Source organism: Bubalus bubalis, chromosome 3 (genome assembly GCF_019923935.1).
Source record: "Bubalus bubalis isolate 160015118507 breed Murrah chromosome 3, NDDB_SH_1, whole genome shotgun sequence".
Classification (NCBI taxonomy): domain Eukaryota; kingdom Metazoa; phylum Chordata; class Mammalia; order Artiodactyla; family Bovidae; genus Bubalus; species Bubalus bubalis.
Genome location: NC_059159.1, coordinates 105,751,973 through 105,774,956, shown reverse-complemented (window position 1 = coordinate 105,774,956; position 22,984 = coordinate 105,751,973). Strand labels below are relative to the sequence as shown.

The following is a 22,984-nucleotide window of genomic DNA, read 5'->3' as shown; positions in this document are numbered from 1 at the left end:
CTTCTCCGAATGTTGATTATAATAGTCTATAATAAAATTAATTTTTTTGTTTATTGAGAGATATTACACATTGTATGAATATATTACTCAGAATATACAAAGTCCAACTAATGAATTAGAAGGAGAAATAACCTAATGGGAAAATGGACCAATGAAATAAGTAGTAATTTTACAGAATCAGTTTCATCTGACAGATGGATCAATGGTCAATTTGATTACGGTCCGGGAAATGCACATTGAAATCACAATGCACTGCTATTTCATACTCAGTTGTTGAACCAATGTCAAGTGTTAACTGGTATATGGAGATATAGAAATTTTTACCTACTGCTGTTAGGAATAGAAATGGGTATATCCATTTTGGAACTGTGTTTGACAGTGTCTAACCTTGAGCATGACCTATGAATTGTAAGACCATATATGTATACAATATATAAAATTGTATACAATTGTACAATTGTATATACCTTAGAGAAAAATTGTGCATGTGTGTACCAAGAGGTGTACAAAACTATTCTTAATGGTATTTTTTATCATAGAGGTATATAATGTGTGTTTATATAGGTTAAATACATAAATAAAATATAAAGTAATATAAAAATAGCCTAAAGGTTTTTTGTGATGGTTACTCTTATGTGTCAACCTGAGTTGACACATGTGTATCATGGAGTGCCCAGATTAAGCATTATTTCTAGGTTTTCTATGAAGGTGTTTCTGGATGAGATTATCATTTTAACTGGTGACTCAGTAGATTACACTTTTAAGTGTGGATGGGCATTATCCAATCTATTGAAGGCCTAGAAGGGGACAGACAGAGGATGAGATGGCTGGATGGCATCACTGACTCGATGGACGTGAGTCTGAGTGAACTCCGGGAGATGGTGATGGACAGGGAAGCCTGGCGTGCTGCGATTCATGGGGTCGCAGAGAGTCGGACATGACTGAGTGACTGAACTGAACTGAACTGAATAAGAACAAAAGGCAGAGAAAGGAGGGATTCACCACTTTTTTGCTCCTGCTTGCCTGTTTGAGGTGGGGCATCTGTCTTTTACTTTTGGATTGGAACTTATATTATCAGCTCCCCTGGTCTCAAGCCTTCAGACTTGGGCTAGAATTACACTATCACCTCCCCTGGGTCTTTGGCCAGGGGAGGTGATGGTGTAATTGCATGGAACTTTTGTAAATGCATGGAACTTTTTAGCCTCCACAACTGTATGAGTCAATTTCCATGCTCATGTATATTAGTAATTACCTATTTATAACAGAGCTAATAGGATATAGTTTGGTTCTGTTTCTCTGGAAAACCCCAATAGATTTATCAAGAAAAAGATGTATATTTATACAGTGGAATACTATGCAGCAGTGAATATGAAAAAATTTACATGCCCTGTCAGTGATCAACACACAGTATTGAATTAAAAAGAACAAGTCGTTAAAGAATATATTGGCTTAACTCCATGATCATAAAGTTCAAACATAGATATTAAACTGTATATTGTTTCAGAATAACTACATAGGTAGTAAACCTTATAAATTACTGACACTGTTACCTCTAAGGAGGAAGGAATGAGCTGTAATCTGTGATGTATACAAGTGGCTTCTGGGTATGGTGGTGTTCAGTTTCTTGAAATTGATGGTAGGTGTTAATTAAAGAAAAACTACAGCATCAATCTCTCTCCCCTGTGCAAGGCTGGGTGGTGATGCCCCGTGAGTCTGTAGTCACCCTGTTCTGGCAAAGGATGTGCATTGTGTGTGAACTAAGTATAGAGAGCCAGTCTTGGTTTCAGCCAAATCTCCAATTGCAGATTTCCTTTGAGAACTGTCCTTTTCAAAACTATTAACTCATATTTGTAAACAAACCTGTTTGTTTCAAATCATTTATGACCAGATTGCCAAGATACAGGTGCTGATATAGCTACTTACTTTCACAAGATCTTTGGAGACTATTTGTGACACATTAAAATTGTTCTCCTTCTGTCCTGCCTAACAAATTCTGAAAAGTTTGGGATGATTAGTTTTTCTAAGCTGAAGGCCTCCACGCAAGGTCAGATTAAGGTTTTCTCTCTATTTTGATTCCACGAACGTTAAGGTTTGGCTCTCCCACATTGAGTATTGTTGTACATTTCTCCCTGGTGTAAGGAAGGAGGTTTCTGTTGGGCAGTAGAAGCCCAGGTCACCTCCAGCCCAGAGTTTTGGAGAACTCTTTTTGAAAGCACAGCTTGGTATCACACAGTGGCTTTCAGTTCAAAGGTGACCCTTTATTTCTGCTCCTCCTCCTCCATCATCCTTTGTTTGTTTAGGCTACTGGTTCTTCCTCCAAGCATTCTGAGTAGATGTGGGTGGAGAGAAGAGCAGGAGGGTGTGTGTGTGTGTGTGTATATGTGTGATTTGAGTGAGGAGGCTGAATTTTCACAGACTCCTTTTTTACTTAGCATTTGTTTATGCTTATCTACTCCCAATCTTTAATTCTTACCAACCTTTCTCCACCTTAGTGGATTTCAGTCTTTCTTTTGTTCCTGGTGTTTGGGACTAGGATGTATCTCGAACACCATATGCCCCCCTCACCAATCTGGCAAGGAGAGAAGGCAGGATTATAGGATCCTAAAGCAACTGAACTGAACTGAACTGAACTGAAAGGTGAGGGGAGGGTGAGAAGTGGAAGGAGGGAGGTTTGTTTGTGTTTTCCAGAGAACTGCATGTGATTTCAGGCTGCCAGCCTTTGCTGGTTTGAAGTCCTTGGCAATAACCCTTGCTTGTTTCCTTCTGAGAATCCATGAATTATCACGAGGTCTTTTAATAAGCTGACAGTAGTGGTCGCTCAGCGTTGTATAAGGGAGGAGACTGCCTCATGGCCTTAGGCACTGCTGGTGGTGAAAGAATGTGAACTACTAAAGCCACCCCTGCCCGACCAGGTGCTCAGCTCAGACCCCATTACAGCTGAAAACACAGCAACTGAAAAGCAGCTAAACTACCCTGAATCTTCACAAAAGGAGAGTCCAGCCCCAGCCCACAGCCACAGTGACATGGCTTTATGGGAGGAGAAGGTCTGAGTAAGGAAAGAGAGAGAGAAAGAAAAAAAGAAACGGTGCTCAAATGAGCCAGGAGAACAGTTGTGTGTGGCTTTTTGAAGCTTTGTGATAGTGTGCACCTCCGGGTTCATTTGGGGTTGTTTATTGACTTTTTAGACTGTGTATAGGAGATCCTAAGACCTTATCAAGTATTGTAACCCCTATCTGATTGGAAGTGGGTGAATGCATCAATTAAAAGGGGTGTATATATTTGGCTCTGGTGGGGGAGTGGTGATTCAACAATCCAGCCACAGAAAAGCCTTCATCCCAGGCCAAGCCCTGGGGGCCGCCTCTGTCCTCTCCCCAAGGGGCTCTGTGCCAGGACCCCCAGAGGGTGGAGAGCCTATGATAGCTAAATCGCTGGATGCCTGCTGCCTGCCTGCCTGCTGGGGAAGACCCTGGAGTTGGCTTGGGCCTGCTTCTGTTTTATAGCCTGATGGATTTGGGCTCTCCCTTTCCCTCTTCAGAGGCCTACAATCTGCACCAAATGTTTCACATTACTCAGTGTGAAAAACCTCCTATTCTTTCAGATTTTTTACAAGTTCATACATCCGTGGAAACCCGATATTCCATATTTCATTCTGCTTCGTGGATGTCATTGTGAGGGATGCGGGTTCACATGCAACAGGCCTCTTCTGGCTTTGATCAGTTTGACCGCAACTAATTGTAAATGGAGAACAAATGAAAGAAATATTTACAAATTTCATGGGAATTCAGGCGGGGCCTAAGCCTCCCCTAATGCCTCCATTCACAGTAAATGTTTATTGAATACTTTGACTCTACTGTGCACTTCAGTATTTATATAGTATTAGGTTTTAGCTTGTTCTGAAGGAATCCAAAGAGTTAGTAAACTGACCTTCCCTGTCTCCCCATGTTACCCCCTTCCCTTCTGCAAACTTCCTTTCTTTTGCATTACAAAATCTGCTGCTGCCTAAAACCAACTCAAATTCCAAAGCTACAGCTGTAAGAAGGGGAAGGAGAGAAAGGGATGGAGAGAAGAAGGAGGGGTGAGGGGAAGGACCGTAAAATTTAAAACAAATTTTGAGTTGCACAGTCGAGTTGGGAAAAGTCAAATGAAAATGTTCGAGATTTGTTCAAAATAAAGTCATAAATGCTTGGAGCCAAGTTAAGCAGCTGTTGGGTCAGGCAGGCTAAGGCCTGAAAGGCAGCACCAACTAAGAGCTGAGTATTATGCAATTAAGAAGCAGTTGCCTGGTTATAAAGAAACATCCATAGTCCTGTAGAAGGATTTCTTTCTCTTTTTTTAAATTTATTTTTAACTGGAGGAAAATCGCTTTACAGTGTTGTGTTGGTTTCTGCTGTACAACAACATGAGTCAGCTGATATATGTATAAGTATACATATATCCCCTCCCTCTTGAGCCTCTCTCCCCGCCCCCATCCCACCCCTCTAGATCATCACAGAGCACCAGGCGGGCTCCCTGTGTTATTCAGCGACCTCTCACCAGTTATCTGTTTTACACGTGATAGTGTATTTATGTCCATGCTACTTTCTCCATTTATCCCACTCTCTCCTTCCTAAGAGGATTTCTGATTTAGGACTTTCCATTTCTAAACATACTTTTCCAGAAGAATTTTTCTTCACTCAGGAACCAAAATAAGTTTTGTGATTTCTCCCTGGAGGTAGTGGAGTGGGGTCACTCTATGGCTTGGAAAGGGTCAGCTGACACTCCCCCCACCCCACCCCGATCCAGCTTCCCTGCCTCATGGCATAAGCTGAAAGTCCTGTCAGCCCCTGTCTTCTTCCCACTGCTGTCAGGAGCTACTGGCACTTCCCAGGGCAGCTTGGACAAGTGGTGGTCCAGATACCAAAAGGTAGACAGGAGGTAACCTCTTTCTGGAGAGTCATTTGGCTACCACTTTGGATGGCAAGTGCTTTTGAGGTTGGCCAATCAATGCTCCAACAACTGCTGTCTTAATTAGAAGTATATCACATCTGTATCTGTGGTATCCTGGGCCCCTTCCACGCTAGGAGTCGTAAAAGCCAAGCTAGATTCTGTTGTTTATGGATGCTGGCTTAACTTGTTGTTCTCTAAGTTTTTCCAACATTTCCACCCAGGCACAAAAGACATGATTTAGGGGTCATAAAAAGGAGAGGGTGAATGGTCCCAAAGAACCCCAGAACACCCCAAAATTCTGATGAGAGAGGTGTCTGCAAGGAAAGTGGTTGTACGACAGGAGTGATAGCTTGAAAAGTAGAATTAGGAGGTAGAGAAGAGGAATGTGGCACTGGAGGAGGTCAACTCCAAAGTTAATAAAAAGTGGAACCAAGTTCCCAGAAAAGAGTATTCAGAGCATTACACATTTGCTTTGTAAAATAAAACTTTTACTTTTACTCATTGTTCTCTTTCCAATGGTATCTGGAGCTACACCGCTCAGTCCCAGGAGTTCTTTTTTTTTTTCCCAAACAATATCTTCCCATCAAAATGTGCTTGTACAGCCATGTTTACTCTTAAATGTAAATGGACAATAAGAAAGTTTTCACTTTTAAAGATTATTTATAAAAAGTGAAATGGACAGAGCTGAAATGGTGGGATTTCTTAGCCACACAGCAGAGCACAGAGCTGGTTGGAAATGAACTGATCACAGGCGAACAGCTTGACATTACATGTGGTCAGTTAGTGGGGGACATTGGTCTTCGTGGGTAAGGTCAACTTCTGTAGCTTCAAATGGGCAAGTTTCTCAGCTGCTGTCTACCTCAGATTCCTCATCTAGAAAGTGGGACAAATAATATTGCCTATGTCACAGCATTGTTTTGAGAACTGACTAAGTCAATGTACATAAAATGTTTAGAGCATTACCTAGCACATAATAGATGGTGCATCAGTATTGGCTGTGCTTTTTGCTTCAGGAGGCAAGAGGTATTTTGTTTATCAGGGAATTCATTAAATTCTCACTGCCGTCTTAGCAACAGAATGTTTATGGAACTTAAATTTCATTACTCATTTAAAGAGATTCTCTACTTTAGGGCCTTTCTGGGACTAACGATTCTGTCAGTTTACATTTAGTACTCAGGAGTGACTGCTGTGCTTTCACATGTTAGTTATTAAGAATTTTAATTCAGTACTATGTGTATTTTAAATCATGTTTTTCTGTGCGTGTGCAGTCATGTCCGACTCTTCATGACCCTATAGACTATAGCCCACCAGGCTCCTCTGTTCATGGGATTTACCAGGCAAGTAAACTGGAGTGGGTTGCTGCCGTGCCCTCCTCCAGGGAATCTTCCTAACCCAGGGATCAGACTCATGTCTCCTGCATTAGGGGCAGTTTCTTTACTTCTTAAGCCATTGGGACTTGTTCCCCTGGAGAAGGGAGAGGAGAAAATCCACTTGGAATGGATTTGTACAAGAGTGCTTGATTAGAAAGATCTTTAAACTTGCCCTTAGCAGTTCCTTAGACCAATTTTCTTCGATGTACCTTAAGCAAGAAAATGGGGGGTTTTCTTAATTATCTATTTTATAAATTTTTGCTGGTCAGATATCAAATGAATTGTTCAGAAGTGAAATTAGAGTGCATGTTCAGTTCAGTTCAGTTCAGTTGCTCAGTTGTGTCCGACTCTTTGCGAACCCATGAATTGCAGCACGCCAGGCCTCCCCGTCCATCACCAACTCCCGGAGTTTACGAAAACTCATGTCCATCGAATTGGTGATGCCATCCAACCATCTCATCCTCTGTCGCCCCGTTCTCCTCCTGCCCCGAGTCCCTCCCAGCATCAGAGTCTTTTCCAATGAGTCAACTCTTCGCATGAGGTGGCCAAAGTATTGGAGTTTCAGCTTTAGCATCAGTCCTTCCAAAGAAGACCCAGGACTGATCTCCTTTAGAATGGACTGGTTGGATCTCCTTGCAGTCCAAGGGACTCTCAGAGTCTTCTCCAACACCACAGTTCAAAAGGATCAATTCTTCAGCTCTCAGCTTTCTTCACAGTCTTAACTGTCATATCATACATGACTACTGAAAAAAACATAGCCCTGACTAGATGGACCTTTGCTGGCAGAGTAATGTCTCTGCTTTTTAATATGCTGTTTAGGTTGGTTATAACTTTTCTTCCAAGAATAAGTGTCTTTTCATTTCATGGCTGCAATCACCATCTGCAGTGATTTTGGAGCCTCAAAAAATAAAGTCTGACACTGTTTCCACTGTTTCCCCATCTATTTCCCATGAAGTGATGGGACCAGATGCCATGATCTTCGTTTTCTGAATGTTGAGCTTTAAACCACCTTTTTCACTCTCCTCTTTCACTTTCATCAAGAGGCTTTTTAGTTCCTCTTCACTTTCTGCCATAAGGGTGGTGTCATCTGCATATCTGAGGTTATTGATATTTCTCCTGGCAGTCTTGATTCCATCTTGTGCTTCTTCCAGCCCAGAGTTTCTCATGATGTACTCTGCATATAAGTTAAATAAGCAGGGTGACAATATACAGCCTTGATGTACTCCTTTTCCTATTTGGAACTAGTGTGTTATTCCATGTCCAGTTCTAACTTTGCTTCCTGACCTGCATATAGGTTTCTCAAGAGGCAGGTCAGGTGGTCTGGTATTCCTATCTCTTTCAGAATTTTCCACAGTTCATTGTGATCCACGCAGTCAAAGGCTTTGGCATAGTCAATAAAGCAGAAGTAGATGTTTTTCTGGAACTCTCTTCCGTTTTCCATGATCCAGCGGATGTTGGCAATTTGATCTCTGGTTCCTGTGCCTTTTCTAAAACTAGCTTGAAAATCTGGAATTTTGCCGTTCACGTATTGCTGAAGCCTGACTTGGAGAATTTTAAGCATTACTTTACTAGTGTGTGAGATGAGTGCAATTGTGCGGTAGTTTGAGCATTCTTTGGTATTGCCTTTCTTTGGGTTTGGAATGAAAGCTGACCTTTTCCAGTCCTGTGGCCACTGCTGAGTCTTCCAAATTTTCATGTTAATCAGTATTAATTAACGGAAGCAGAAAGAGGAGGCTACTGACTACTGTGAAGTAGTGTTCTTTAGCTTTCCCATTAAGAATTTGTCTGGACTTCCATGAACAAGGGACAGAAGACATTTATTCCACCTGCAACTTGAGCTATGAAAATTGTCCTGTGTCTAAACATTCTAAATGCCTCCAGCATTTTTTCTAAACCGCAGTTTAAAGAAGAACAAGAAAGCAAGCAGTCTGCAAATGATGCCTCTGTACCAATGGCCAACATTCCAGTTGGTGTTTTATGGGGCTACACCCACATTAAATTGACCAGAATGGGGGTGACCCAATGACAATAGATGCTTTTGTTGCATTGTTTTCATGCAGAGCAAGTGGCATTCCTCAGGCCCCTTTCCATGTAACGCTCCACCACAAATATGTTGCTACTCTTCTTACCTGTGGGACTGGGTCGTATCAACTCTAGCATTTTCAGGCTTATCTGATGGCAAATGAAAACTGATACTGGTGGGGAGGGTTGTGACTACTTGGTTACTGGACAGCCATTCACCTCTGTTTCTACATTCTTTAAGCAGTTTCAGTTTAACCCTTAAAAAAGGTTTATGAGCAATGAAATATACCCAGATATCCATGAATATATTTATATAAGAAAAATAGAAAATATGCACCTGTATTCTCTTCATATGATATATATTGATATTAGACATTCATTCTAATGAGTTTGGACATTATATCATGATGATAGGTGCATGTGGATTTGCCTGTCCATTTGTTAATGTACTGTAATGTGACTCTGTGTATGTGTGTGTTTATGTGGATATAGGCACATGTGGAATGAGATCTTTTCCCGTGACAATCTGCAAACATTGCTTCTGTGACTCTGGAGTGAACAAAGCCCCAAACCCGTTGATTATGTGAATGTTCCTCATATAATATGTAAATCCTACAACAATGCTAAATGTCAGAATTGTGGGAAAACAGAGGTGGTCTTAGAGTATCTTCTATAACATTCATTGTGACATTGTGATTTAATTGTCCTGAAATGTAGCCTAAAAGGTTTGCACCTTTTACCCCTCCTGAGCACTGAGAAAATTATAGGCTCAGCCAAATTACGATGAAACAAAATCTGTTGAAAATGACCAATCTGTTTCTAAAAATGATGATATAAACAATATAAATATTCAATTATTATACATGCTAACACATTCAATATATTCAATTTTTCACCTGCAAATATTTTCTAGAATACCTTGATGTAGTTATATCTACTGTCCATGAAATTGCATTTTAGCCTTAGGTAAATTTCAAAGAATCACATTTTACTGGAAGTGACTCCAGATGCCATTGAATATAGTAATTGAAAACCGGCAGCTAGCATGCCAGATTTTGCCAACAATTGGGTTTGGTTTGGCCACTTCATATCAGTATGTGTTTGTGTGTGTGTAAACATTTTATTGAGATATGCTGCTGCTGCTGCTGCTAAGTCGCTTCAGTCGTGTCCGACTCTGTGCGACCCCATAGATGGCGGCCCACCAGGCTCCCCCGTCCCTGGGATTCTCCAGGCAAGAACACTGGAGTGGGTTGCCATTTCCTTCTCTGATGCATGAAAGTGAAAAGTGAAAGTGAAGTCGCTCAGTTGTGTCCGACTCTTAGCGACCCTGTGGACTGCAGCCTTCTAGGCTCCTCCATCCATGGGATTTTCCAGGCAGGAGTACTGGAGTAGGGTGCCATTGCCTTCTCCTTATTGAGGTATAATTGTGCATAATAAACTGCACATATTTAAAGTGTATGATTTGAAATTTCACAAATACATACCTGTGAAACCATCTTTATGACCAAGATCATTAACATATCCATCATCGTGGAAAGTTTTCTTGTAGCCCTTTAGAATCCCTCTTTCCTGTCCTCAGCCCCTCCAGGTAATCACTGATCTGCTTTCTGTCACTGTAGATTAGTATGCATTTTCTGAATGGAAGCATATTGTATGTATTCCTTTTTTGTCTGACTTTTTTCACTCAAGATAATTAGTTTGAGATTCATCCCTAAATCATAATATTTACAAAGGTTTTCTCCTATGTTTGCTTGCAGAAGTTTTATAATTTATGTTTTATATTAGGATCTATATCCATTTTAAGTTATTTTTGAATATGATCTATGTTCTGTATCTGTGGTTTCATAGATGAAAGTTCATTTTTTTTTCATATGAATGCAGAATTGTCCCAGTACTGTTTATTAGGAAGACTATCTTTTATTTACTGCATTGCTGTGGCACTCTGTTAAAGCTGGATCAATTTAGGGCTTACTTCATTTTCCATTTCTCAGAGGTCACTGTCCCTCATTGACTGATGTCCAGTTCTTGAAAACCATTGTTTCCTATATCTTGTCTATTTTTATTTATTTCAAATGGGAAGTTAAGTCTGATCCCTGCTGCTCCATCTTGGTGGGAAGTAGAAGTCCCATGCTTAGAGTGTTTTTTGAACTTTTAAAATGTGTTTCCAATAAATATAAATTAGGAAATATTACATTCAAACTAGATTTCTGGCTTCTCATGAAAAATCATCAAATTTGGCAAAATGAGATGCACACTCCACACAGCATCCATCGATTACACAGCTTCCTGTTTTCTTTTGGCAACAAGAAACTTGTAACTTGTTTTTCCCAATCCTCATCTTGCTTGCTTCACTCATTTAACTTTCCTACTCGACCCCCTTAGGCCTGACCAGTCAAAGTCTTTCATTTCATTCAGGAGGAAAGGGAGAGAGGCAAAGTGAGATGAAATTAGAATCTGGTTCTCTGGCTCCAAATCCAGTGGTATTTCCACTGAGGTTGAGCAGTCATGTTGTATTATTGGCATGGAGATAAGCAGACTGAAGGCCTAAATAATTGCTGACAGATTCAGATGCTCAGTGCCTATTGTTCACACTCTTCCTACGTCTCGATATGGACCTGTGAAGTTTATTATAATTTACCCTTCTCCGTATTTGAAAACAAATTATGTAGCAGAGATTTAACTATTAATTTTTTAAAAGAAACTGTTTATTCAACAAAACCACCTTTTGAGGATCACCATCAAATGATCAAATCAGTGATCAAATTGATAAAATCAATGATCACTATCATTTTTCCTCATTAAATAATTTTCAAACACCTATCAGAATGATTAAAATCTGATGATACCAAATGCTAATGAGGATGTGGAGCAGTAAGAACTCTCATTCGTTGCTGATGGGAATGCTAAATGGTGCAGCCACTTTGGAAGACAGCTTGAAAGTTTCTTACAAAATTAAGATACTCTTACCATTTGATCCAGGAATCATGCTCCTTGGTATTTACCCAAAGGAGCTGAAAACTTATTTTTACCCCTCAACCTGCACACAAATTTTATAGAAGCTCTGTGTATAATGACCAAAACTTGGAGGCAACAAATATGTCTTCAGTAGGTGAATAGATAAACTGTGGCACATTCAGGAAATGGAATTCCGTTCATCACTAAAAAGCCATGAAAAGATGTGGATGAAACTTAAATGTTTGTTTCTTAGTGAAATAAGTCAATCTGATAAGGCTATGTAGTGAATGATTCTTAACTAATGACCTCTTTTTCTCAAGTCTTAGAATCAGCACCTTAATGTGGGTTCTGCAAGGAAGCTTGAGTTGAGAATGGTCATGGACCCCATGAATGCTCAACCTGACTCGGCCAGCTGTGTGAATGTGCACAGGAAAATAACTTTCTCCCTCTGACCCCAAGTTTCCTTGTCTGTGTAGAGATAGTTAAATGAGATGAGATGAACTCTCTTTTCCAACATTTTGTGCATTCTAAGAATTTTATTTGTCACCAAGCTACTGATTTCCACTTTCAGTTCAGTTCAGTTCTGTCACTCAGTCGTGTCCGACTCTTTGCGACCCCATGAATCGCAGCACGCCAGGCCTCCCTGTCCATCACCAACTCCTGGAGTTCACCCAGACTTACATCCATTGAGTCAGTGATGCCATCCAGCCATCTCATCCTCTGTCGTCCCCTTCTCTTCCTGCCCCCAATCCCTCCGAGCATCAGGGTCTTTTCCAATGAGTCAACTCTTCGCATGAGGTGGCCAAAGTACTGGAGTTTCAGCTTTAGCATCATTCTCGCCAAAGAAATCCCAGGGCTGATCTCCTTCAGAATGGACTGGTTGAATCTCCTTGCAGTCCAAGGGACTCTCAAGAGTTTTCTCCAATACCACAGTTCAAAAGCATCAATTCTTCAGCGCTCAGCCTTCTTCACAGTCCAACTCTCACATCCATACATGACCACAGGAAAAACCACAGCCTTGACTAGATGGACCTTTGTTGGCAAAGTAATGTCTCTGCTTTTGAATATGCTGTCTAGGTTGGTCATAACTTTCCTTCTAAGGAGTAAGCGTCTTTTAATTTCATGGCTGCAGTCACCATCTGCAGTGATTTTGGAGCCTCAAAAAATAAAGCCTGACACTGTTTCCACTGTTTCCCCATCTATTTCCCATGAAGTGATGACACCAGATGCCATGATCTTCGTTTTCTGAATGTTGAGCTTTAAGCCAACTTTTTCACTCTCCACTTTCACTTTCATCGGGAGGCTTTTTAGTTCCTCTTCACTTTCTGCCATAAGGGTGGTGTCATCTGCATATCTGAGGTTACTGATATTTCTCCCAGCAATCTTGATTCCAGCTTGTGCTTCTTCCAGCCCAGCATTTCTTACGATGTACTCTGCATATAAGTTAAATAAGCAGGGTGACAATATACAGCCTTGATGTATTCCTTTTCCTATTTGGAGCCATCTGTTGTTCCATGTCCAGTTCTAACTGTTGCTTCCTGACCTGCATACAAATTTCTCAAGAGGCAGGTCAGGTTGTCTGGTATGCCTGTCTCTTTCAGAATTTTCCACAGTTTATTGTGATCTACACAGTCAAAGGCTTTGGCATAGTCAATAAAGCAGAAATAGATGTTTTTCTGGAACTGTCTTGCTATGATCGCTTTAAAACAGCTCTGATCTTGCTTCTCCCCATATAGTTTGGCATCGTAGTTTCCATTTTTGAACTCTTTTGGCCTTTAGTTGTCATCTGGAAATCAGATTTTTAAACTCTTGGTTTCAAGATCTCAACTTATCAAAGGACAATCTCTGGCCAGGTATTTGTTCTTCTTGAAAGGCAATGCCAAAGATGGCTCAGACTACTGCACAATTGCACTCATCTCACACGCTAGTAAAGTAATGCTCAAAATTCTCCAAGCCAGGCTTCAACAGTATGTGAACCATGAACTTCCAGATGTTCAAGCTGATTTTAGAAAAGGCAGAGGAACCAGAGATCAAATTGTCAATATCCTTTGGATTATCAAAAAAGCAAGAGAGTTCCAGAAAAACACCTATTTCTGCTTTATTGACTATACCAAAGCCTTTGACTGTGTAGATCACCACAAACTGTGGAAAATTCTTAAAGAGATGGGCATACCAGACCACCTGACCTGCCTCCTGAGAAATTTGTATGCAGGTCAGGAAGCAACAGTTAGAACTGGACATGGAACAACAGATTGGTTCCAAATAGGGAAGGGAGTATGTCAAGGCTGTATATTGTCACCCTGCTTATTTAACTTATATGCAGAGTACATCATGAGAAACTCTGGACTGGAAGTAGCACAAGCTGGAATCAAGATTGCTGGGAGAAATATCAGTAACCTCAGATATGCAGATGACACCACCCTTATGGCAGATAGTGAAGAAGAACTAAAAAGCCTCTCAATGAAAGTGAAAGTGGAGAGTGAAAAAGTTGGCTTGAAACTCAACATTCAGAAAACAAAGATCATGGCATCTGGTCCCATCACTTCTTGGGAAATAGATGGGGAAACAGTGGAAATAGTGTCAGACTTTATTTTTTGAGGCTCCAAAATCACTGCAGATGGTGACTGCAGCCATGAAATGAAAAGACACTTATTCTTGGAAGAAAAGTTATAACCAACCTAAACAGCATATTAAAAAGCAGAGACATTACTCTGCCAGCAAAGGTCCATCTAGTCAGGGCTATGTTTTTTTCAGTAGTCATGTATGATATGACAGTTAAGACTGTGAAGAAAGCTGAGAGCTGAAGAATTGATCCTTTTGAACTGTGGTGTTGGAGAAGACTCTTGAGAGTCCCTTGGACTGCAAGGAGATCCAACCAGTCCATCCCAAAGAAAATCAGTCCTGAATATTCATTGGAAGGACTGAGGTTGAAGATGAAACTCCAATACTTTGGCCACCTGATGTGAACAACTGACTCATTGGAAAAGATGCTGAGAAAGATTGAAGTGGGGAGGATAAAGGGATGACAGAGGATGAGATGGTTGGATAGCATCACCAACTCAATGTACATGAGTTTGAGTAAACTCTGGGAGGTGATGGACAGGGAGGCCTGGCGTGCTGCAGTTCATGGGGCTGCAAAGGGTTGGACACGACTGAGCAACTGAACTGAACTGAACTGAAAGCAGAAAAAGAAACCATAATATTTTGGGCCAACCATAAACTAGTTTCCTCTTCCGTGAAATAAAGAGGTTTTATTAGATGTTCTTTTAAGCCCTTGTTTGCTTTAACATCCTAAGTTAGTTTAAGAAGCCTGAGGATGTTCTTAGACTGAATACAACTGATTTCCTTTTTGTCCCAATTAGCAGCTTTTGAAGCATTTCAAGTTTCTTCTCCCATCAATTATCTACAGATTTTCATAGAAGTGTAAGACTTCTTAGCTGCTGCTTGGCTCACCAAACTTATGTAACTTGGTGTTTGACAAACACTGCTGTTTTGGGAAGTTTCCCTAATCCATATTATTTTAAACATTTAAACATCTGAAAAACATTTTTTACCCCAAAGTGTAAACTTCCCAGCCACTACAGAAGAGAAGGGCTTCCTTGGTGGCTCAGAGGGTAAAGTGTCTGCCTACAATTTGGGAGACCTGGTTTCAATCCCTGGGTCAGGAAGATCCCCTGGAGAAGGAAATGGCAACCCACTCCAGTACTCTTGCCTGGAAAATGCCATGGATGGAGAAGCCTGGTAGGCTACAGTCAATGGGATTGCAGAGAGTTGTACGTGACCAAGCAACTTCATTTCTCACAGAAGAGAAAACTGTGAATGTTCTCTGCTTCATTTGCCAGGAGAACTGCATAGACTTTGTGCATTCTGATGCTAGGGGACTGTGAGGTTTGGTCTCTGGATCCTTGTTTATTTATTTATTTTTTTTGATAGTACCCCTTTTTGTTTTTGCTGGACAGCTTTAAAGGTAGGGATAATAGATCATAACTGTAATTTATATAAATTCTGAAAAGAAAAATGTCTATAAAACTTTGGAATAAAATCAGTAGTACATGGTATTTTTACAGTGGTGTTTTAAGAACATTGTTTTTTCTTGCTACTTAAAATTAGGGAAAAAATGAGGTCAATTATTTTTATATTATGTTTCTGTTGTATTTTAAAAGCACCATATTATTAGGTACTAAGATGCTGGGGGCCTCCTTGACTCATGTGTGGTTTCACTTCCCAGTTCTGTGAATACTTCCAGGTCACTGACCCAGCTCTGCAGTCTCTGGGGCTGCTGAAGGGCCCAGTGGGAGAGTAGGCACCTCCTGTTGACTCCTGGCTTGTCGCTTCTGTCCCACAGGCCTTCCCCACAGGACTTCAGAAATTTCTTTGTCTTAAGTGGTGGCATATCAGTTATAGAGAAATGCACTTTAGGAAACAGTCTTCAGGAGGTTCCACATACCATCTAAACAGAGCATCCCAAACTTACCCATCAAGTTCCACTTCAGTGTGATAAGTCTGTAAATTTAGCACCAGTACTGACAGGCAGGGACAGAGTCAGCATTCCAGAGGCTCTTGTTTATATGTACAGATTCTGTGATCATGTGTGGACTTTTATATTGAGTGGGGCTGAATGCAGAGAGATGACAGAGCTTATTAAAGTGGATAAAGTGAAAATTGTGGCTTAAGATGGTAAAAATTCTGGCTTTAATACTGCAGAGTGAAAGAGGAAAATTGGCCTTTTAGTCCTGTCTTCTGTCATTAGGCAGCACTTTGACGGGCAGCAAAGAAGAGCCTCTAAAACGCATTATTCTGTTATAGAAATGCAGGAGTGATTATGCTGTGCTGCACTGATTGGAGGATGTCTATAGAAAGAAACCTATAATTCCGTGGCTGCTTACATCATCTTCATTATGCAGCATGAAGAAACTTTTTATGACAAATCAGAATTGTATTTGATTAACTCAAATCAAACTGTATTTGATTAACTCATTCTAAAACTCAATGTGAGTAATAATAGGTGGCACTGTTAAGCTAGCAATATAAGATATTAGATAAGCATTTTATTAGCATTAGATAAAGAGCACCATGTTCACTGTAGGGGAGTTGGAAAAACATATCATTTCAATAAAGTCATGTTAGTTTTATCAATTGTAAATTTTACAATTAATAAAAAGCCTTAGCAAGAGGTTTTAGCAAATTCTGGATAAATTTTACTTAGAAAATTCAATTTTAGAAGAATTAAAAAAAAAAAGAGTGGATATATGTATATGTATAACCTATTCACTTTGCTACACTCCTGAAATGAGCAAAACATTGTAAATCAACTATACTTCATAAAAAATTTTTTAAAAAGTAATGCAAAACCAGCAATAACATTGATATGAGAAACCTACCAAAAATAAAACTCTGTTAGGAAAAAGTAGATAATCTTTAGACAGAGTTCCCAGCCAAAACAAACAACTCAATCAAACCACAAAACCCTGTTCCTTATAGGATAAAATAGTTTCTTGTGACATTAAATTATTTACTGAATTTGCAATTTTGATCAAGTATCATACAATTAAAAATAACCTCATGTCCTATTACATAGATGACTTTTTATTTAAAATCTTACTAAATGTAAAATAAAAGGGGATGGTGGTGTGGAGAACTTAAAATATTCAATAAACTGTGTTGTAAACAGATGTGCTGTCATCTAGACTCTCTTGTTCCATTAATAGAGCACAGGTAGGGTAGATTTCTCAGCTTTTTTAGGGGCTAGGATTTTTCACAGTGGTCAGTGAGTACTGGCTCAACTGAAAGTCATCAGCTGCATTTGCCCCCTAACAAAAGAGTCTTGTCCGTCCTCTGAAGCTGTGAAGCCAGGCATTGACTTCTCCTCTCTAGCTATGAAAATCCTAAGTGGCATCATCTTCCAGTGTAAGGCTATTCCCTCTGCACTGTAAGTCTCTTGTTTAATGTACTCACCTTCGTGACTTGTCTTCACTAGATCCTCTGTATTAGCACTTGCTGCTTCATCTGGCACTTTTATGTTTTGGAGATGGCTTCTTTCCTTAAACCTCACGGACCAACCTCTGCTAGCTTCAGACTTTTGTTTCCAGCTTCCTCACATCTTTCAGCCTTCATGAAATTGAAGAGAATTAGGGCTTTTCTCTGGATTAGGCTTTGGCTTAAGGGAATATTGTGATTAATTTGATCTTCTATCCAGACCATTAAAACTTTATCCATATTAGCAATAAGGCTGTTTTGCTGTCTTATGAGTTATGTTTTCACTGGAGTATAACTTTTATAATTTTTGGAGTAGCACTCTTAATATCCTTCAGGAACTTTTCTTTGTACCTGCAGTTTGGCTGTTTGGCACCAAAAAGAACAGCTTTCAGTCTGTTTCAGTTTTTGATATGCCCTCTTCATGAAGCTTAATCATTCCTAGCTTTTGATTTAAAGAGATGTACAACTTTTCCTTTCACTTGAATACTCAGAGGCTATTATGGGGTTATTACTTCAACACTGTTGTATCTTAGGGAATGGGGAGGCTTGAGGAGAGGAAGGAAGATGGTGGAATGGCTGTTAGAGCAGTGAGAATACACACATTTATCAATTAAGTTTGCCATCTTATTTGGATGTGGTTTGTGGCACGCCGAATCAATTATAACTGTAACATCAAACATGACCGATCATAGCTCTCCATGACAAATATAATAATCAAAATATTGTTGCAAGAATTACCAAAATGTAGTACAGAGTCATAAACTGAGCAAATGTTTTTGGAAAAGTGGTTCCCATATGCTTGCTCAACTCAGAATTGCTATAAGTCTTCAGTTTGTAAAACACACAATAGCCTTGAAGCGCAATAAAGAAAGTTCAATAAAACTATGTAAAGGGGGAAAATACTATACCATTCCTGTTGAACAATGCAGGCAGAAAGAAGCCATGAGAGAAGGATTCTCCAAGGAATAGTAGCTGCTGACTTGCATTGGCCCATTCTGGAATTCTGAACATTGACTGTGTCAGCAGGGATTGGCCCAGTCCAGCTACCCATATATAACCCCTGAAGTGGTATCTCTAATTTGGAACTTTGTGAAAATCAGCAGAAGAGACCTTTTGGTATGGTGAGGCCTCAAGCCACGCATACTCCCAGACCACACCCGTCAGAGTCATCTAGGAGATCTCGAGGTCCACATCCCACCACAGTCCCACTGAATCTGAGATGCGGGGGTGTGGTCTGGGAGCCTGCAGTTTCAGCAAGATTCCCAGATAATCCCTGCTGAATTCTGAAAGTCTCTGCTCTTGTAGTTACTTTCACCATCTCTGGGCTCAAATCCTGGTTCTGTCTCCCTGTAACTATGTGACCCAGAAGAGCTCTCTCAGTTCTCTGAGTTCCACTTTCCTTCTTCTCCATGAAATAGGAATAATGATGGTACCTGCTTTCTTGGGTCCTCTTGAGAATCGAGTGAAATAGGACTTGAAGCTCTTACTGCAGTGTCTGGTACATACAAAGCCCTCATAAATTTGGAATGCTATTCTTATCATTATTTTGAAAAGTTTGATAAAGGAGAGTAGACTCTCTATCCTGATTAGAGAGGACCATAGAGTTGGTTTATTGGAGAGAATACAAACCACATAGTGGATTCTGAACTACAGCACCTCTTTACTAAAGGGGTTAAAGTGATGGTCACTTCCCTGGCTTTGCCTGCATTTTTCTTGTCCCAGATTTTGCTGATGTTCTTTCGGCTGCTGTCTTTGGTTCGTGTTCCTTGGAGCCAGGGGTATAGCCCTCTTTTGTTGACTTTAAGGCCGTTACTCCTGAGTTTCTGCTTTTGAACCTGTTCTAAGGGGAGTCTTCAGCAGATAATTTACAAAGCGGGCTTTGATGCTCTCCAGCGTGTCCTGCAAAGCGCTGTCAGTTTTCCTTACATGTTAACCCTGGTGGCCTTTGAGAGCAAGGCCATGCAGCTGTCTCTTTCTGGTCACTCTCCTGTCCCAGTCTGCAGCCTCTCTCTGCTGTGCTCAGCTTTCTCTGCTGATCACAGCCTCTCCGGAATGGTGATGGAATCCCTATTTTTTGAGATTGGTGGGACAAATCCCTTTCTTTTGGCAGTTTGAGCAGCAAAGGGATTCCTCATTGCAAACAGGGTGACATTTTATGGATAACACCAGTAAATACATGTGATCTCTTCTTCTCATGGATTATTTTCTTTACTCTTTATATTTTTTGGTGTTTAGGAGTTGTTAATGGTAAAGAACCACTGATTCTGAAGGCTAAAAATGTTCTTGAGTCATTCATTACTGTGTCTTCTTTTCCAGAAAATATTTTAGGACAAAACCAAGTACCAGTCTGGGTATACTTAAAAAGAATAGATACTTATTTCTCACAGTTTCAGAAGCTAGGAAGTTGCAGATCAAGGCACCAGCAGAAAACCTAGTATCTGGTTTGCAAATGACTGTTTTCTCATTGTGTTCTCACCTGGCAAAGGGAACTGGGGGAGAACCATTCTCTCTTATCTCTTCTAAGGCACTCATCCCTTATGAGGCTCTATCTTCATGATCTAATTGCTTCCCAAATGTCTTTCCTCCAAATACCATCATCACCTTGAGGATTTAGACTTCAGCATATGAATTCTGGAGAAACTCAGACTTTCAGTCCATGGCACTGTGAGAATTTATTGGAGACTTTCATTGTACAATTTGCAAAGCTAGGGCACTTCTAGTCTTAGAGTTGGGCTTGTGGTAAAAAGGCAGGCTCTCAAGGCTCATGGTCCAACTGGAGTGAAAGGGCAGAACGTGCCTCAAGTCTGGGACTCACTCAGTTTAGGGGGGTGCAGTAAGAAGCCACAGTGAGGGCAGCAAGAAGGCAACATGTGTCCTTGGGCAGAGATGCCATGAGACAAATAAGCTCTTACAGAATGGGGGGGAAATGCCCCCACTTATGCCAGAGGATGGCGCTTCTGAGACCAAGTCCTGCAAAGGCAGCTGTGTGCATAGGCAGACACAGACTCAACAGAGCTTGGTGGAGCACAGCTCAAAGCCATGTACTGCTTTTGACACTCTTTTCTGTCACCTTGAGCTTCCCCAGGTTGTACTAGTCCTTAAGTCCCTCTACTGCATACGTCCTGGCAACTGGAATAATCCCAATATTGCTTGAGGAATTTAGAATTGGAGCTGGAAGAGCTGAAAGGTCTGAAGGAGATGCTGAGACTCCATGCACAGAGGCCTCTCTGTTCCCTGGGACCTCTGTGCCACTTGGAACAGGGTGTTAGCATAGCAAGTGATAAAAACATTTGAGTTTTGGGATCTGACAAATATGGAATGAAATCCAATCTCCTCTCCTTATTAGTTGTAGTGTTGTGCATTTAGACAGTACACAGTGCCCACAACTAGCATTTATTAAATGTCTACTTTGTATCAGATATTGATCAAGTATTCACACCTGCAAGTATTAACTTCAAATATTTTAAAATATTTAAAAGTATGCTATGAGGTGTGTGTTTGCTCAGTCACTTTAGTTGAGTCCGACTCTTTGTGACCCTATGGACTGTAGCCCGCCAGGTTCCTCTGTCTATGGGATTCTCTAGGCAAGAATACTGGAGTGGGTTGCTATGCCCTCCTCCAGGGGATCTTCCTGACCCAGGGATCGAATCTGAAGCTTCTGTGTGGCAGGCGGATTATTTACTGCTGAGCCAGCAAGGAAGCCCCTGCTACGAGGTAGATATTATTATCAACTTCATTTCACAGGTGAAAAATATTAGGTACAGAAGGGTTAAGTAACTTCCCTAAGCAGTTTGGACCAAGGGAATGTGCCTTCAGCACCTCTACTCTTAACAAGTCAGTTCAGTCGCTCAGTCGTGTCTGACTCTTTGCGACCCCATGAATCGCAGCACGCCAGGCCTCCCTGTCCATTACCAACTCCGGGAGTTCACTCAAACTCATGTCCATTGAGTTGGTGATGCCATCCAGCCATCTCTTCCTCTATCTTCCCCTTCTCTTCCTGCCCCCAATCCCTCCGAGCATCAGGGTCTTTTCCAATGAGTCAACTCTTCACATGAGGTGGCCAAAGTATTGGAGTTTCAGCTTTAGCATCAGTCCTTCCAAAGAAATCCCAGGGCTGATCTCCTTCAGGATGGACTGGTTGGATCTCCTTGCAGTCCAAGGGACTCTCAAGAGTCTTCTGCAACACCACAGTTCAAAAGCATCCATTCTTTGGTGCTCAGCTTTCTTCACAGTCCAACTCTCACATCCATACATGGCCACTGGAAAAACCATAGCCTTGACTAGATGGACCTTTGTTGGCAAAGTAATATCTCTGCTTTTGAATATGCTGTCTAGGTTGGTCATAACTTTCCTTCCAAGGAGTAAGTGTCTTTTAATTTCATGGCTGCAATCACCATCTGCAGTGATTTTGGAGCCCCCAAAATAAAGTCTGACACTGTTTCCACTGTTTCCCCATCTATTTCCCATGAAGTGATGGGACCGGATGCCATGATCTTCGTTTTCTGAATGTTGAGCTTTAAGCCAACTTTTTCACTCTCCTCTTTCACCTTCATCAAGAGGCTTTTTAGTTCCTCTTCACTTTCTACCCTAAGGGTGGTGTCATCTGCATATCTGAGGTTATTGATATTTCTCCCGGCAATCATGATTCCAGCTTGTGCTTCTTCCAGCCCAGCGTTTCTCATGATGTACTCTGCATATAAGTTAAATAAGCAGGGTGACAATATACAGTCTTGACGTTCTCCTTTTCCTATTTGGAACCAATCTGTTGTTCCATATCCTGTTCTAACTGTTGCTTCCTGACGTGCATATAGGTTTCTCAAGAGGCAGGTCAGGTGGTCTGGTATTCCCATCTCTTGAAGAATTTTCCACAGTTTATTGTGATCCACACAGTCAAAGGCTTTGGCATAGTCAATAAGGCAGAAGTAGATGTTTTTTTCTGGAACTCTCTTCCTTTTTGCATGATCCAGCGGATGTTGGCAATTTGATCTCTGGTTCCTCTGCCTTTTCGAAAACCAGCTTGAAAATCTGGAATTTTGTGGTTCACGTATTACTGAAGCCTGACTTGGAGAATTTTGAGCATTACTTTACTAGCATGTGAGATGAGTGCAATTGTGCGGTAGTTTGAGCATTCTTTGGCATTGCCTTTCTTTGGGACTGGAATCAAAACAGACCTTTTTCAGTCCTGTGGCCACTGCTGAGTTTTCCAAATTTGCTGGCATATTGAGTGCAGCACTTTCACAGCATCATCTTTCAGGATTTGAAATAGCTCCACTGGAATTCCATCACCTCCACTAGCTTTGTTTGTAGTGATGCTTTCTAAGGCCCACTTGACTTCACATTCCAGGATGTCTGGCTCTAGGTGAGTGATTACACCATCGTGATTATCTTGGTTGTGTAGCTCTTTTTTGTATAGTTCTTCTGTGTTCTTGCCACCTCTTCTTAATATCTTCTGCTTCTGTAAGGTCCATACCATTTCTGTCCTTTATCGAGCCCATCTTTGTATGAAATGTTCCCTTGATATCTCTAATTTTCTTGAAGACATCTCTAGTCTTTCCCATCTCTAGTCTTCTGTCGTTTTCCTCTATTTCTTTGCATTGATTGCTGAGGAAGGCTTTCTTATCTCTCCTTGCTATTCTTTGGAACTCTGCATTCAGATGCTTGTATCTTTCCTTTTCTCCTTTGCCTTTCACTTCTCTTCTTTTCACAGCTATTTGTAAGGCCTCCTCAGACAGCCA

At 40.9% G+C, this 22,984-nt stretch overlaps 1 pseudogene; it reads left to right on the top strand.

Moving 5' to 3' along the window:
- LOC123465534 overlaps nt 1-20,796 on the top strand; it is a 32,365-nt pseudogene extending 11,569 nt beyond the window's left edge.
- The last annotated feature ends 2,188 nt before the right edge of the window (nt 20,797-22,984 follow it).